Raw genomic sequence first — 19,219 nt, 5'->3', positions numbered from 1 at the left:
TTGGAATTCTTCCCTACTAGTTAAAGCTTCCGTCCCAGGTTGGCTGGCAGCCTGGGAACTTCAATGGCAGTTTCATCATGTTTGGTGGAATCTATGAGTTGACTCTTAAGGATCTTTTCCAGCATAATTTCCACCAATTTCCAATTATACCTACCCCTATTTGAATAGCAGTGCCCTTTTGTAGCCTCCCACTACAATTTAATTTCCAGGTACTGGGGAGCATCTAGTTTTCAAAACAGATATGATCACTGTAACACAAATCCAGTGAATGAGCAATATAGCATTCCCCCAGCTTCTGCATTTCTCCACCACTGACATACACAGTCTCTTTCCCACGTCCTTACTCATGTGAGCTCTTATAGCTCAACTGGCTAGTGCAGAATACCAGATGCATTGAAAAGATGACACAGTAGCAGTCAATGGTACTATAAGAGGAAGAGTCATTAACAGAGGCATCATTGTGAATATCCACTATTACATGTGATGAAGTATAATGAGGTCATCATGGGGTACAGATGTGTCAGGTAGTTTGTTATTTCTATTTGGCTGGAGAACATCATAATGTTTGAGCACCTGTATCTGTCTTTAAGGGCATTCTTCTTATTTCTTTGCTATTATCAGCTCTCAGCTCTACTTGCTGGTGTTATTTTGCCTTGGTTCCAAAAGCATAGGCCACTCTCCCTTCGCCTATTTCTGATGTAACATTTAGGGGAAAATACATAATCTCCAAGTAATAATAGTATGTCAGTAGGCACAGCACCTCAAATATTCCAAGGACTCCAAACCTGTTTTAAAATATTAAGAACTACATAGAAGCCTCCTGCTACAACATGGGGAAAGTCTGATAAAATAAGACAACTTCTCCTGACATCCCAAACAATACAGATCTCATTAGAAATGAAAAAACACCCAAGTTCTAGTCAAGAAGAAGAAAATGAAAGGCAGGGTAGTAACTATATTGCTGGTGCCCACTGGGAGCCTTAGCCAAGAGAGAGGCTGTGGGGACTAAGATGGGGCTTTAACATCCTTCCATACACAGAATCAGTGACCTTAGGCCCAGGTAAAGGGAATTTCCTAATTGAGCCACCTGAATAGAGCTTGGAGCCTCAAAAACATCCTCTTTATTAAGGATACACAGAAATACTCTGTCCACTGACTCAGTGAAGTAATGAGGATGTTTGCTATTTGGGGGAGGGCTTCAGCAGGGCTATTAAAAAGGATTTCTATGTCTTTTAGATGTGAAGTTTGAGTTAAAACTACCTGTGGGTATAGAAAACCCAAGTTGAGATATTGCTATAAAAACTGGTCCAGGGCCTGGAAAACACTAGAGTATTGGCAAAATCAATATGAAATCTGAAGACCATAGGAGTTCTAACACAGGGAAAGAAAAGTCAAATATAAACTCATAACCATAGATCATGCTGGCCTCACAGGGAAATGAATTGCCATAAGGAATAGTTAGCCAGTGATGCAAAGAGAACCAGTAGAACCAACCAAACCACAAGAAATCATAGAAGAATCTGAGACAAACATCCTGAAGATATAAGATAAAGGCATAATTAGGCATCTTGATGAAGTTAAAGCATAGTACAGAGAACAACCTGATTGAGAATAAAAATAAACTTGGACTAATGATAAGTTGTAAGAATAATAATTAGAATTTAGAGTGAATTTAATAGTTAAGCATCAAAACTTAAAGAAAGCAATTTCTTTTAAAAAATTGCATCAGAGGAAAAAGAAAACAGGAGAGAAAAGGAAGAATGAACAATGAAATACCTAAAAGTTAAGATCCAAAGCATTAGGTCCAGACATCATTTTCTATCTAATTTTGCATGCCCTTGCATGTCTAGCCACTACCAGGACTAGAAGACCACAAAAATTGCTTCCTGAATGAAGGCAATGACAAAAGAACAAATCAAAGGATGAAGGATAGGTGAGTATGAAGGAAAGGCAGCATTGTGAACTAAAGCTCTCTCTCTCTCTCTCTCTCTCTCTCTCTCTCTCTCTCTCTCTCTCTCTCTCTCTCTCTCTCTAAAATCTAAGCTGTCTACCAGAGCTCATTCTATCTTAACAATAACAGACATCCATGGGTCAAGGCCATTTATAGATACTTGGGAGCAGTACACATTCTTTTTTCTAGAAGCATTTTGCAGAAGGCTCCAGTTAAACCTTTGTAGTCTGTGGCTGAACTGAGAGATACACTCCACCCCAGTATGGATTTAAGAAAGAGTCCAGGGGAACAAAAAGAGATGGGACAATAGAAACACAATTGGAGAAATCTATGTAGAACAAAACAGAAGCCCTCTGCTTTGAACATTGAATGATTGACAATAAAATCCAGAAAGCACCTGATCTTAACGACTCAGCTCATTAAGAATGATGTGGCTGGATGGGACCAGTGGTATATGAATGTTGAATCAAATCAAAGTAAAATGCAGAAACAGGTGACAAAAGATAAATAGAACTTATTCCAGAACCAGCCTAATTGTATGTCTGTAGTTCCTTCATATCTCTTGTAGAAGCAATGAAATAATTAATACAAAAAATCTACTGTGACAGAATTACTTAAAACCATATTTCAAATTCAGAATCCAGTTGCTCTCAATTTATTATTTTAGTTTCCAAGAATTTTTTCCAGCCCTCTCCAGTCAACAATATCAATAAAATCCTCACTCCCCTTAAACATTACTCAAAATGTTACACCTGTGGAGGTAGCTCCCACAAGTAGAAGCAACAATGAACTTGGTTGCTACAGGCAACACAAAACACACTTCATGAAAGGTTAACACTCCAGACTATGGGATAGCCATGCTTCTGTGCCTGTTGTAACTGGTCTGGGGAATGAAGAATGTAAGGGAATTCCTGATGTTTTGTTTTGATCTTCTACAAACGTGTAGTGAATGAAAGTTCTAGGGATGGATTGGAGTGCCAGGCTGATGGGATTTGAAGCTGGTCTTTTCAGTCACTAACTAGATGACCTTGGTAAGTTAGCTAACATCTCTGAATTCATCTGGAAAATGAGGATTAAAGTACCACCCATTCCATTTTCCTAAAGAAGTAAAGCACATTTCTGCTGTACTGACATCATGGAGCATCTGGGAATACAAAATAAGGTAATGTGTGTGATTATAGCTCTTTGGGTTACTCAGAGCACCAGACAGACCACTGTGAACACTTGTCATGGATTTTTTAGTGTGAAACCATTGATAAAAGTCTCAAGAGACCTACATTGTTAGAAGACTGGCTGCAGCAGTATCCACAGTAAATGCCTCCCCTCACCTCTTACTACAGTCAAACAAAACATAAATAGAATCAAATCAACACCAAATGCATAGCTTCTTGCATGTGGTCAAATGCACACCACTATGTTAACATAAGTTACCTCTAACTCATGTGGCTAACATTTGTAAGTATGGTCCTGGGGATACATTGACAGTTATCAAATAGTCTTTCTATTCTTTCAAAGGAGTAGAGTCAAAAGACTTGATGGATCTGGGTTTAACTCAGCAACTTGCTTCCCCAAAAGCACACAAGTAGAAGTGTTGCTCTAAGACTTCTGAGGCTATGTCAAGAGAACACAAGCAGCAGCTTCTACGGGGTCTCTTGGGATGCTTAGGTGCATGGCACCTACTACCATGTGCTGTGGTCTGAATGTGAAATTGTCCTCCATAGGCGCTTGTGTTCAAAAATTTGTTTCCCATGTTTCCTGTTCAGTGTCTGCTTCCTGATTTCTAATGCAATATGACCAGCTGGCTTCCTGATTTCCCCACTATGATGGAATGATCCCCTCAAATTGTAGCTAAACTAAAACCTTGCTCCCTTCAATAGCTTTTGTCAGGGTTTTACCACAGCAACAGAAAACATAATTAAGGCATCATATAAGGAGTCTGGCTATCCAGTGGTCTCCATAGTGTTGGAAAGAACATATGGAGTGACCACATGGAGAGGACTTGAAACCATATAAAAGAGATAGAAGTGCTTCTCCAGGTCCTTGACCATCTAGTCATTCCTCACTGAGGTTCAGGCATCTCAAAGAACAGAGATATGTTGTCCCTTCAAAGTCTTAGTTAAATATCAGGTTCAGGTCTTTTCCTTTCACTGCTAAGTTTTAGGATTGTTTGTTCCATAGTACCACAGTTTGAATATGTAATGTTGCTCTCTCTGGCTCATGTGTTCATCCTGGGCTGGTGATACTATTTTGGGAGTGCCTGAAAACTTAGAAGGTACAGCATAGCTGGAGGAAGTGGTTCACTGAGGCTGAGTTCTTAAGGGCGGCTTTCCCCTCTCCTCTTCCTGTATTGTCTCTCTATTTCCTGTGTGCAATGGGTGAATGGCCTCCTCTCCACATGTATGCCGCCAGAATGTTCTACCTCACCACAGATCCAGAAACACGGGGCCCAGTGACCACAGGGTAAAGCACCTGGAATGGATCTAAGATAACTCTGTCCTCTCCTGAAGTTCTTTTCATGTTACTCTTTGTCACAGCAATGGAAAGTAATTAATGTACATAGGAATACACAACTGTGGTAAAGTGAATTTCTTTCTTGTCTTCATCTTTTCCTAATCAACATGTTCCTTTTAGTTTGAAAATAAGAGGAGCAAAAAATAAAAGGCAAACTTAGAGCTGAAAGAGAAGATATCCTGTACTTTCCATATCACTAACTTCTTCAGCAACCTTCTCTCACTCTTCATTCATGTTTGATTGTAATAGGCTAGTCCCCTTCCAGTTCTAATGAGAACACCACGTGATGCCTCCTGTCATCTCACTAAAAATAGACTCTATTCCAAATAGCTTCGAGTGAGTACAAGGCGCAGCCCTTTAGGGCTTCTGAGACAAGGGCTGCATCTCCTTTGAGGTTGGTAAATCACCCTGAACGTATTTCCATGCACAAGTAATCATGCCATTATTCATAAACCACTTTGATTCAAAATTTGCCAAAAAAAGAGAAAAGAGGAACATTTAGAATCTAAAACTTAGAATCAGTATGGCATGGTTTTGGCAAGGACAGACATCCCCTATTAGGAAAGTGGTCTTTAGGATTCGTCTGCTGTTTCTGTTCTACAACTAGGGGAACATTAATACTCCTTTTGCCTTCTGCCTCCATAAAACAAAAGAGCTTAACCTGATGGTCTTGAAGACTCCCTGTAGTTATGAACAGTAATGCACAAAACTGGAGGAGAAGTGCAGATCTTGCTCTGCACTGTATCAGGCAAATTACTGCAGAGACGATTTTCCTGGGGTGTGCTCACAGGCAGAATGCTAAAGCTTCAATGTAACTTAAAGGAACATGCTCTCTTTCTTTTACCCCTTTTAGTGAAGGGTCAAAAGTCCCGTGGATAAGGGCCTCTTAAAAGAAAGGAATACCAATTTGACATGAGGCTTTGTATTCTGAGGAGGGATTAAAAAGCAGCCATCATTTTTCAAAAGGAATATGTGGCGTATGCAACATGTTGAATAAGCCCATATTGGTGAGGGAGTGGTGGGGTGTGTCCTGATGTCTTCTGGTACAGGCCATTGTAGGATGTATCCCTGCCTTCCCTGCCTCCTGCCCACAAAGCAGGAAGAAAGCAGACTTCTGACAGAATAGACTTCTCACCCACCCGTTTGGTGCACAAATTCCCTTGTCAGTTAACAGGGGAATCAGCTCACCCAGTGAATTCTAATGAGGCAGCCTGCTCAGCTGTCAGCATTCCTCCCTACAGAAGAAGATGGCAAGCAATGAAAAAGATTGCACACGAATTACCCAACAGTTTACCTTCCCACACCAAGGGACAAGAATACCAGCATAGCTTCTGTGATTGGTGGGCTCACAGGTAGATACAGTAGCAAGGACCACTAGAATGAGGTGTCTGAGTTTGAGGATTCCTGCCAACTATGGCAAGTATAGAATGATAATTAGAAGAAATTGATTTAAAATTAATTCTTGTTAATCTCATGAGAAGTCTAGGATTAAACCGTAGATCTACACAAGCAACTCTGAACTGAATTGAAGGACATTACAACCCTAGTCAAAGGCAACCAGCTCAAAACCTGTTTTGCTGTTAGTTGTGAAAGCAAGGAAGCTATTTACAGAGAACACTGAGAAATCCAGGAAGCAGGTTTGAAGTAAGGGAACAAGATGTCCTAGGCTGACACTGTCCACTGGTTTTATCACTTAAGCAGGCTTAAGTTTCTAATACAAGAGAAGGTACTGTAATATCATCATGGGGAAACGTCCCATCTTGCAAAACCACTGATCCTAGTGACAGAACTTGAAAAACTGCTCCTTTTAATTTAGAAACTGTTTTCCACATTATAAAATCAGCTTTTTTCAAATACAAAACAAAATAAATGGTTTCTGACAAGGAAGCTCAGTGGCTAAAGACACTTGACAGCATGACCTGCACGACACCCTCTCTTCCCATAACTAAATAAATGCAAACAAATAATTTAAGTGTCCCTGGATTTTAGCAGATGTATCCAGCTGTAGAAAGACCACCACAACCAAGATACAGATCATTCCCATCATCCTCCAGATTTGACCTCTGCTGCTCACAGCAAATGCTTGTGCCCGCCCCAAACAAACACTGAGCTGTCTATGTCACTAAAATAGAGATTTATTGTTTTCAGAGGTTCAGTGCAGTGGACTCCTATAGTATGCCAGGTTTCCTCTGCCATTTGATTTGGAGATGCACCCACTGTGTTTGGATCATCAGATCTTCCTTTGCATGATCATTAGACATTGTAGGAACAGAGCAGGCTTTTGAACCTTTCTCCAGTGATGAGAATTTATCATTAAAGACTTGGGAACATTGTTGTGTAAGTCTGTGCATGGATTCAGTTCCATTTTCTCTTCGGTAAATATCAAGGAGAGGAATTGTGGAGTCGTATGGCAAACCTAGATTTAATTTCGTTAAAAAAAATTTGTCAAACTGGCTTTCAAATTTCTTGTTACCATTTTGCACTCACAGCAATGTTTTCATTAGATGCAAATGCAGTCAAGTTCAAAACACAGTACATAAATGGCATCCAATTGTTTTATGGGAAAGAGTATTTGGGGAGCTGTAGCTCTGTGACACATGGATAGGCATATATAGTGTCCATTTACTAATCTGCATACATAGGATGCCATGGTACCTACTTGGAATCCCAGTACTGAGGAGGCTGAACCTGGAGAATCGTAAGTTATAGGCCATGCTAGACTATGTAGCACACTCCAGGTCAGCTACAGCTACATAGTAAAATACTACCTCTAAAACAAAACAATGATCATGTTGATAATCTGCTTGTGTATTATTTGTGCCAATAGGTAATTATAAACAGTATATTATTATACAGTTAAAGGCAATGGCATAATAATAAAAGAATCAAAATGTAAGATGGACGTATTGTACTCAATTTTTTCTGCAGTTGAGCACCAGAAAAACTTGCCTCACTTGCTTTTCAGCAATTGTTTTACTCCTTAGGACCAAGAGGCTGAGACAAAGGCTGACATGCAGGTAGTATACTGGAAACAGAAGTGAGGAGAAAACACAATGAGAAGGGGTGGGATGGGAAGCCTTAATAAGAGTACATTAAAAAGCTGGCAAGTGTGACAGGCAATGATTGTTTTGCACTGCTGGATGTTCTTTGGAGCTTTATTACACATACCTGAAAACTGCCTTCCTAGGGGATAATGAACAGACCATTCGGTGGAGCCCTTTCCTGTTGTACTTCCCAAAGTGCACACACAACAGGGTTGGTCCTTCCCAGTGCCTCCTTCTATAGCATCAGAGAAAAACTGGGATGGGTATGCTTCATGAGCACAGGAGGACAGATACTGTCTCATTGTACCTGCTCAGAGCCAATCAAAGCCAAGAAATAACTGGTTTGCTGAACGGTCTCTCAGATCTCTCTCTCTCTCTCTCTCTCTCTCTCTCTCTCTCTCTCTCTCTCTCTCTCTGTCTCTCTCTGTCTCTCTCTCTTCCCCCTTATTTCTCCTCCTCTCTCCATGTGCCTGTGTATATGTCTATCTTCTTCTTTCTCACATAAAGATATTGGCATATCTATATCTATGAGAACAAAATATGATTCTGTTGTATATGAAGAACTCTTCAAAAATAACTTTTGACCCTGGCTGTGGTGGCGCACACCTTTAATCTCAGCACTCAGGAGGCAGAGGCAGGCGGATCTCTGTGAGTTTGAGGCCAGCCTGGTCTACAAGAACTAGTTCCAGGACAAGCTCCAAAGCTACACAGAGAAACCCTGTCTCGAAAAACCAATAAATTAATAAGTAAATAAATAAATAAATAAATAAATAAATAAATAAACTTTTGAGCCAGCCAGTGATGGTATGCCTCTTTAATCCCAACACTCAGGAGGCAGAGGCAAGTGAATCTCTGTGAGTTCAAGACAAGCCTGATCTACAAAGCCACACAGAGAAACCCTGTCTTGAAAAACCAAACTAAAACAAAACAAAAACTTTTGGAAGGCTGGAGAGAATGGCTCAGTGAATAAGAGTACTGGCTGCTCTTCAGAGCACCCTGGATTGGAGGGATTCAATTCCCAGCACCCACACGGTGGCTCACAGCCATCTGTTCTAGGGGATCTGAGCCCTCTTCTGGTCTCTGCAGGCACTGGTAACACCAGCATACACACAAACAAGCACACACATCAAATAAAGAATGAAGTACTATTTAAAAATAAAAAGAATCATGTTCATTTTCCTCTTTGAATTTAACTTTTGACATAGAGTCATGGATTTCAAAGATATATCATGTTTGTATTCAGGCCATTGCCCCAGACCTCCCAAGGCAGTGGCAGGAGACTGGGAGACATATGCCTACTTTCTTCTTATCCTCTTTTGAAGGTGGCTCAGAGAAAAGGCTAAAGTCTGTATGTCATCCAAACTTGAGCAGTACATGGGCCTTTCAGAAGCAATTCTTTTCTTGGGTATCTGTTCAAATAAAAGGATTTAGTGAAGATATTGCTTATTCTATGCAAGGGTAGGGACACAGATTCCTTATATTGCAGCTTGCATGCCTGCATCTTTGAAGCCCTTAAACATTTACAAATTAATGTGAACAGAACTGCAACACACAATTCTAATTAACAACGTTGATTTCAAATAATAGATGGTATTATTTTGTCGAAACTACACTGCACCTGGTACTAAGTATGAGCAGGAATATTATGCTTACGTAACCATAGGTCAAACAATGGTTTAATTTTTGTAGTACTTTGCAAATTGTTTTCAAATTACTAGGAAACCTTGGCCCACGAGATGTGCATTCAGTGTAAAGGCTTCATTTGCATGTAATGTCTGCCTTTGTGATTTTCCTATTAGGCCAAGACAAGTTAAGTAGAAATGATCATCACCAATTCACACACACAGACATACACACAGTCACACACAAGCACACAAATGTACACACCTGTGCACACACACACACAGCCACACATACATGCATTTGTGTGTATGTACAAACACACACGTGTGCAAGAGTGAGACTGGAAAATAGAGAATACGGGCTCTGCCTGCTTTGTTGCACTATTGTTTCTCTGCAAAGCGAGAGATGAAGAGAAGGATGAAGGCCCCAAATAGAAACCATAAGGCTGAGTAGCTGGGTCAACCACTTTTTCAAACAGAATATTAGTTTTGAAAATAATCAACTCCTTGGAACCAATTACACAAAAATCAACTCTTTAGAAATCAGAAGTGCCCCACATCCCATTTAGTCATTGGCCAGTGTAGACATGCACAAACACAGTCTGTAACTCTTTTGAGGAGAGTGACTGGGAAACAGTGAATTGCAAGGATAAAGGCGAAACTAATCAAGAGACATCAAGAATGCCTGGGAATATGACATTTCTGGTGATGTGTGGTTTGTTCAACAAACAAATAAAAAGGCTCAAGGGAATTGAAATTTCTCCAGACAGAAGGCCAAGTATGCCTCGTCTGCAAAGGGAAGCAGAAACACAGAAGCAGGGTTCCTGCTGATGGAAATACTAGCAGCACAAGAGTTCTGGGGGCAGTAGAAGTGACTGTAGTAAAAACGCCTAAAGATTTGAGTAGGGTGGTGCATTTCTAATGTATCTCCACATACAGCTGCTTTGCATGGTTGATAAGGCAATGGTGAACTTCCACTTGCAAAGGAAGAAACTGAGGATCACGAAGGTCGGCTCATTTTCCATGAGAATGGAGAAGGGGGAATTAAGGGGCCTGGCAAATGCCTTCCACAGCCTTCTCATCATGTAATTTGATAATGCATATGATGGAACCCTGTGCTTGGCACATAGTCAGTTTTCACTAAGTATAATAATCACAGTGCTGAGGATGTACGTATTATGCAGTCCAATACAGATGAGAGCAGATGGATTGTGTGTAATCATTAAACTAGGTACAAAAGCTTGCTGGGCTAGATATAATGGTGTATGGTTTAGAAACAAATTTGACAGAATAAAATGAGTTGTAAAAGAAGAAAAATGGATAAACTATAGACTTTTGACTGTTAAGGAACGAAGAATAATAGTCTTAGCAAAGGGGGCCAACCTGAACAATGCAATTCAACTGGGAAAGTCAACATTCACAATTACTCTTTTATGTTGCCATTCAAATATCTCATGTTTAAAAGAAAGATTAGTTGATAGATGTTTCAAAATTGCATCTTACTGTGAATGTAAGAAGACTCAAACAAAACTTGTAGCTACTTTATGCATACTGTATTAGGGGAAGGAATATCTAATGGACAGATAAAAGACCCATTTTGTAAGGCTTTCTTTGGATTATTTCAATTCAGTTCTCTTTTGAAGACTCCATTTATTGAGCAGCCATGTTTTCATGTTGGACTGCTATGGTCCTAGGTACTGTATAGTTTGCTATGTCCTAAAGATCATAGATAAAAAATCACAGTCTTGGCCTTTCAATCAAGTAGTTGCTTCAAATATCTGAACACACAATGCCCATGCCCTGTGATAAGATCATTAGAAAGCACTGCAGTGTCCAGATCATAAAATTCGCTAAACAAAATGATGGGTCTCATCATTTTCACCTCCCTGATACCATACACCTACATCTAAAGTCTTCCCATGACCTCAGTAGAGAGGGGAGTACTCCTCTGTCCCTGGACATCAGGCTTAGCCACATGATTGACTCAGATCAAAGGACTTACCAAGTGTAAGCAGTGGCTGAAATGAGCTAGCCATGTTGTGCCTCTCATTGCCATAGAAAGAACACATCTAGAAGGTTGAGAAATGAGAGGAGATGACCCAAATCCAATGTATAGCCTGCTAACCAAATCCAGTTGAACCCAGCTTAGATAAACTAACTTATAGCCATCTCGCATACAATGAAGTAACAAATAAATGATTCTTCTATGCAGTTGGGCTTTAGGGTAATTTGTTATGCTGCATTGTATAAATTACTGCCTGAGCTAGGTCATTTTGCATGTGACACAGTAAACAGGAAGAAAGCTTTGTTGTTGCTCTGGTCTGTCATCATTCTCTTCCCATGCTTCCACCACTAGATATATACACACATCCTCCAAAGAAGAGTTTTAGAGTTCTTGATATTGCCAGTCCTACAAATTAAACTTCCATATGGATTGTGTTAGGGCAATGATGGGCCCATGTATACATATATATATCCATTTTATAGATACCTCCTATGGTGGTTTGAATAAGAATGGCCCCCATAGCCTCATATAGTTGAATGTTTAGGCATCAGGGAGTGGCACTATTTGAAAAGACTTGTGAGGTGTGGCCTTGCTGGAGAAAGTATGTCACTGGAGGTAGGATTTAAGGTTTCAAAAGTCCACACCTAGGTTCTCTCTCTCTCTCTCTCTCTCTCTCTCTCTCTCTCTCTCTCTCTCTCTGCCTATGGATCAAGATGCAGCTCTCAACTACTGCTCCAGTGCCTGTTTGCATGCCACTATGCTCCTGGCCATAATGATAGTGAACTAAACTTCTGAAACTGTAAGCCAGCCCCCAATTAAATGCTTTCTCTTATAATAGTTGCTGTGGCCATGGTGTGTCTTCACAGCAATAGAATACTGACTAAGACAGAAGTTGATAGCAGGAGTTGGATATTCCTATGGCAGACCAGACCATGCTGCTTGTTGGTGGGAATATGGATTTGTGACTTCAGATTAGGAAAGCAGTTGAACACTTTGAGTAGGGCTTAATTGGCCATACTGAGACAGTGGTGCTGAGAGTGATGTAGGTCATGTTGGCCCAGCTTAAGAGGTTTCTGAGGAAAAGAATATAGGTAAGTAACCTAGAGACCATTCCTGTGATATTCTGGTGAAGAATGTGGCTGCTTTCTGCCTTGTCCAAAAACTATGACTGAGGCTAAATTGGAGAGTTTTGAATTAATGGCATTGGCACAGGAGATTTCAAGACAGTTTAGTATTGGCTGTTGTGTAGTTATTAGTGCCTACTTTTATGGAGATCTATAATGAAAAAGAGAAAGTGAGCAAGGAAAAATATAAAATATACAGCTTGAGGAAAAAATAAGACCCAGGAAGTGCTCAGGAGATAAATAGATTAAAGAAAAGCCTGATGCAAACTGGAATAAAGGGAAGGGTGATGTCAGCGCAAGACCCCACCTAACTAAGCTTCCAACTTGTGAAAAGGAATTAAAAAAAAACTTAAATGGTGAAGTAATCTCAGAAATCCATCAACAATAGAAAGCTGATGAAAATGTAATTAAAGAGGAGCCATGCTCCATCCTCAGCAAGCAGGAGTACTGAGCAACTTTGGCCACATGGTTCCACCTTTAGAGTCAAGGATGCAAGAAAGGAGTTACGGAATCTCCCTCTGAGACTAAGGAAAGCTGCTGAGGCCAGGCATGTTTTAGGGGTGTCCCTGTATGTAGGCCCAGAGAGGCCATTGTGTGAAGCTGTGAAAGTGAAGCCTGGATTGCCTTGGAGACTCCAAGATGTTGGAGATGCCAGAGTAATGGGATACCTGCCGAGGAAAGCTTTCTAACAGGGAGTGCAAGGAGCCCAAGAGAGAAAAGTGGATTGAATTCAACAAACCTTAAAGGAATTGGAGATCTGAACAACACTTTCACAACAGACATGGAGACACAGAGTCTGGAGTTTGTCCAGCTGGTTTTAGGTTTTGTTTTGGTCCAGTATTTCCTCACTATGCTCCTTTCCTGTCACTTTTGAAATGGTAGTGTATATCTTATGCCATTGTGGGTTGAAAGTATGTGATCTGATTTTTTATTTTGGTTTTATAGGGGTTTATAGTTTAATGATTGCCATGAGTCTCAGAAGAGACTTTGGACTTTTAAACAGGGTTGAGAGAAGTTGTAATGAATATACTTTGGCATGATGATATGGGTATAAGCCTATGGGGGCTATGGAATGGGATATGGTGGTTTTAATAAGAATGGTCCCCATAGACTCATAGACTTAAATGCTTGGACTTCAGGAGGTGGCACTGTTTTTGGAGAATTAGGAAGTATGTCTTAGAGTAGGTGTGTCACTGGGGGTGGGCTTTGAGCTTTCAAAAGGCCCAAGCCAGGCCAAGTATTTCTCTGTCTCTGTCTCTGTCTCTGTCTCTCTCTGTCTCTCTGTCTCTCTCTCTCTCTCTCTCTCTCTCTCTCTCTCTCTCTCTCTGATCTCGATGTTTCTCTCAGCTACTGCTCCAGTGCTTTACTTCATGCTGCCATTCTCTCCACCATGACAATAATGGATTAAACCTCTGAAACTATAAGCCAGCCACGATTAAATGTTTTCTTTATAAGAGTTGCTACGCTCATGCTGTCTCTTTACAGTAGTAGAACACTAAGATACCTTCATAATAAATAGAATGAAGACTAGAATCCCCATCCTCATCTAATCCACAGCTCTCTTTCTTGTTGCTCTATATTAAAAATGGATGGCTCCTTCAGAAAAGTGTATGCACAGCACTGAATCTAGTGTAGTCATATCAATTCCATTAAGCAGGAAAGCCTGAAGATGGATTTCTAAAATACACTAATTTTAAAGACTATGAACAATTTTTAAAATGTGTCCTATAACAATAGAGACTTAAGCCATAGAAGAAAACTGTTATCTATCTCTCCTGGCAAGTATACAGATGCAAGGAAAAGATGAGGGTTTCTAAGGGGGAGGTAAAGTGGTAATAACAGGGGTAGGGAAATTTTTCCATAATACTCTAAGGAAAATGGAATCTCTGCTGTCCCTCAAGTTCCTTCCAGGGCCATATAAGATGACACACATTTCAGAAGCAGAGGATTTTGTTAAAATTTTTTGTTAGTTAATTTAAAAAAAGAAGAGTTTAAGGAGAGGGTTTCCAACTAAGGCAGACGAGTCCTACAGTATTAATACAGTTAAGCAAATATTGGAGGATCATAGGAAATGAGGTTGAATAAATTACATGTTTTATCAGACATCTTTGGGCTTTGAAATTGCTGACAGCCCACTGTGGAATATTAAATCTCACATTTCTCAATTTGCCTTTTTATTGATGTTAGGGAGGAGATCGTATATGAAAATTTTTCTTTTCCCACCATTTATAAAATATTGTGTATGTATTAACATTTGTGTAAATGTTTGTTTTAAAAATGTGTCTTGGGCTGCATTTCCCCAAAAGCCAGTCTTGAGATAAGGATTTGGGTTCAGATAGCTTATGGAAGAGATGATTGCAAGAAGCACTGATGTCTTGCATGAGAAGTGGAGGAGGGAAACAGAAAGGGGAAGAAGCCAATACAGGGCTCATTTGTTGCTACACTGGGAAAATAGGGCTTAGCCTTGTCAGGGACCTCTGAGAGCTGATGTGAATGATTGTTCTTATTGGAGAGGAGAAAAGCTAGAGAACTAGTGAACTAAAGCTAGAGAATTTCCATCCAATACTGGCTAAGGGATTCTCCCAGGGGTATTAAGTCTGCAATACGTCCAATCTGCCCCATGTGCAATGCCAGAAAGAAACTCTTTGGGAACTATGTCCCTGGGTTACAGAATTGTGAGTGACAAAGGGACAAAAGCCAGCCACTAGCAGTGTGTGCTATAAAAGGCATAATGAAACCTGTGTCAATGAGAAGAGTTATACATTAGATACAGCCTTCTGAAGACATCTGCTTGTCCTGCCCAGTAAAGTTCTTTTCAACTACAGTTTAAATATGACCTGCCTTACAAAGTCCTATAATAAACACGTTAAGAAAGATTCCTAGAAGGAGTCAAAGTAGCCCAGGGGAAATGGAGAAAGAGCAATGTACAAATAGTGCACAAGAATTTCAATGTTTTACCATTTAGAAAGACTGGGCCCGTTGCTTATCTGCCAAATACGGACCCTGAGCTACACAAATTGTCTGTGGACAAAGTGTCCAAAGTAGGTACAGGACTATACATCGATTTGACTTCATTTCTCGTTGTCTCTCTACTAGGTGATCTAGGAGCACCATGACTGATTTGAGCCAAGCTTTCTTTTCCCCAAAGAGAAAGAAGTATATACTTTTCAAGAAGACCATCTCTAAGATATGGAAGGACATGGAGGGCTTCATGACACCAAGCAGGGGAGTTTAATTAGGCCTTTGTTGGCTCTAAGAATCAGATGAAAATCATAGATTCTCTCTCTGTGTCTCTCTCTGTCTCTGTCTCTGTCTCTCTCTGTCTCTGTCTCTGTCTCTCTCTCTCTCTCTCTCTCTCTCTCTCTCTCTCTCTCTCTCACACACACACACACACACACACACACACACACACACACACACACACAAACACACACGTATATAATATCAAACATACTTTATTTCAAGAAAGTTCCAAGTTATCTGGAGCCCCTCAGCAGGTCCAGAGTTAAGCTACAAAATTATAATAAGTACTCGAATCATGTGGGTTATGATAGTTTTGTCACTTTCAAGAAGAACTGTAAAATCTGTGACAGTTCCCTAGAAAAGGGTCTTTTCACATCTGTCTTTTACTAGGAGCTCTCACATTAGTCCTGCAATTACAGTCATCCCAATAGCCTCAAGTGACATCAAGGACCCAGACACTCCTTCAGGATCAAATCTGGTAGGTTTCTTCCTACTCCCACTTAAACTGAAAACTCTCCGTAGCCTAATTAGGTCAATCATGCATCAAAGAGATTCCCTTGAATTAAAAATTACCTAAGACCAAGGAATATGCCAGATTTATTGAAGATTTTTATCAGAATGACTGAAGCTTTAGAAGCAATAAAAGTGCTAGAGATCCACACTCACAAATAGAGCTCTTTTCTATTCAAAACTGATATTGGGAGTGTTACTGTTGGTAACAGGCACACTCAATGCCACATCCCTGAGACATCCATAATTCACTGTGATTTTAGCAACATGGACTTCTAATCCTCAGTTTTCATATTTGGGCAGTGGGTACATACTGTTATCCTTGAGGACTGAGGGAATGAAAACAAGGGTGACAGGTATATTCCTCTCACCTATATTTTAGTGTGTCTGGGCTCTAATTGTTATATTTTCATAGCAGCCATGCCCTGTATCAACCCACATTGAACAGAAAAGATTTCTTCAATTATTCTTGTGTTCATTTGCTGCTGAAGAACTGTTAATATTGATGAGAATCAATTGTCATGGAAATCCCTTCAAGAAATACTCTTTACTGAAAAGATACTCAAATCTTAGTCTCTAACATCTTTTTTTCAACCTACAATTACCAAACTGAGGAACCATGGAGAGAGGTAGTATAATTAACCTATAATTCTACAATGAGGAAATAAGGCTGTAACTAAAGATCTTGCACAACCTGCAAAGATATCCATATCAATTTCAATCCTATGTTTCCACTTCTATGTAAAGTAATCCGCATTGAGAAAATTCTGGCAGGAACATGCCTTTAATTCAAACACTTGGAAGGCAAGGGTAGGCCTGTGAGTTTGAAGCCAGCCTAGTATACATAGTGAATTCCACGACAGTCAAAGCTACATAGTGAGACTCTGTCTCAAAAAAAGAAAATAAAATCAGGTTCAAAACATTTTTAAATTCAATGTGATGGGCTTTTATCAGTATCTGGGAAAGAATGAACAGAAAGCACCTGCTATTGTTTGGGGACACTTATTGGTAAATCCATGGACAATGAGAAAGGCAGACTGTGGAAGGAAGAACATGGAGCAGGTGAAAGGAAGGCTTGGATGTTTAATTCAGTTTGGGTACTAATGCAGTGTATGAAGTTGCAAAAGTTCCTTGGTCCTTCTGAACCTCCACTTGTTTATTTACACAATGAAGTGTTCCGATGAAATGATATTTCTGGACTCTCATGTTCCAGTTCCCCCAAGGAAGCTGTGCTGCAGGGCTGATTTCAGATAACAGAGGAAAGGAGAGTCTAACTTTGGGGAAAGAAGAGAGACTTAAAAGGAGTAGAGGTCCAGGGGAGCCACCAGGGAAGCAAAGTTTTCACAAAAGAAAGCAGTAATGATGGGGTGGGATTCAGCACTGGCCTGCTAAAGGAGATTTGCTGCTTGGATTTCCTCCTCCTCCTCCTCTTCCTCCTCCTCTCCCTCTGCTTCTTCTTTTTCCTCCTCCTACTTCCTTTCTCTCTCTCTCTCTCTCTCTCTCTCTCTCTCTCTCTCTCTCTCTCTCTCTCTCTCTCTCTCTCCTCTCTCCTCTTGCTTATGTCTCTTCCCTCTCTCACACCAACCATTTAAATTGTACAATTCAATGTTTTTTCCATGGATGTAGGGTTGTGCAAGTATCACCGCAATCCATTTTAGAAAAGCCTCATCACTTCAGATAGAAACAGCAAATGTGTCACATGAATGCTGGGTAGTACTGCACATCTTTAATCCTAGCACTCCAGATGCAGAGGCAGGAGGATCTCTATGAATTCAAGGCCAGCCTGGTCTACATAGTAAGTTCCAGGGCAGCCAAGGCTATACAAAGAAATCCTGTCTCAAAAATCAAAAACAACAAAACAAAACAAAATGGATCATAATGATAGCTGTACAACTCCACAATTTGAGTTTGAGGCCACAAAGTATATTTGTGTATAAACTTTTTGTGTAGACAAATCGATTTTGGGGCCTGTTCCACATCAAAAAATCTAGCACTTAGAGATACAGAAACAAATATAACCATTGCCCTCAAGAAAGTCACAATCTGCCTGAGGATGTAGTTTATTACAGGTTTAATCATAAGCCCAAAGGGAAGGAAGGAAAGAAAGAAGGAAGGAAGGAGGGAGGGAAGGAAGGATGGCAGGAAGGAAGGAAGGAAGGAAGGAAGGAAGGAAGGAAGGAAGGAAGGAAGGAAGGAAAGAAGGAATCTGTACTCTTATAAAGGAGCCAGGTGTGTTCTGAAAAGTTGTGACGATCTGCTGTGATATGTGTTGTATAAGGGGATTTGAACAGAGAGAGTCGGAATAATTGACGCTTGAATGATACACTGAAAGTGAGTAAGCCTTTTGGCATAGAACAGGGAGAATGTTACAGGCTATGGATACTACAGGCTCAGACTCCTCAGAAAGAATGGCATGTCTGGGCACTTGTAAATAATATCAAAGACATTTTAACCTTTCTGACACTTGGTATGTATGGGTACTATTCCAAATGCCTTATTTGTAGCAACTCAGTCACCTCCTACAGTAGCATTTTGGTTTTGGTTTTGAGACAAGGTTTTGCAATATAGGCCAGGCTGCTGTTGAGATGGCGTTCCTCTTTCTCTACCTCTTGAGTAGATTACAGGTGTGCATCACCATGCCCAACCTTCACAGCAATCTCACCACTAGTATCATTTCACCCATTTTCTAGATATGGAGCCTGCAGTTAGATGGCTAGTAAGACCATTTATTCAAACAAAGAGATTTTGATTGCAAGACCTATCATTTGAACCATAATTAGGAATGTGTCAATTAATTCCCAAGTTGTCCTTGGTGAGTGATAGCAGGGTATGAGAAGGGGCACAGCAGATGATATTGGAACAGTAGGCAAGCTGAGCCATATGAAATCATTTTAATTCTGAAAGTAAAAAGGAGCCATTGAAGGCTCTCATGCAAGGCCATGATGGAAGTAAGATTCTCATTTTAGAAAGACAGTGGCAGCAGCATCAGAGTTGATTGAAAGCAGGGAGAGACCATAATTTGCTTTCACCATCAATATCACTGGAAAGCAAACAATGTCCTTGCTCTTCTTTACTACACAACATGCCCATTAGAGGTGTGAAATTGCAAAGGCAGCATTGCTTGTGCTTTCCTGCATGCAATCTCTTCAGGAGAAAACCACAGCCAAGGCTTTCTAAGGGTTTTGATTTTCTTCCTCCATCTTCCCTGT

This window comes from Cricetulus griseus, chromosome X (assembly GCF_003668045.3).
Source record: "Cricetulus griseus strain 17A/GY chromosome X, alternate assembly CriGri-PICRH-1.0, whole genome shotgun sequence".
Taxonomy (NCBI): Eukaryota; Metazoa; Chordata; class Mammalia; order Rodentia; family Cricetidae; genus Cricetulus; species Cricetulus griseus.
Note: the sequence above shows the minus strand (reverse complement) of the source record.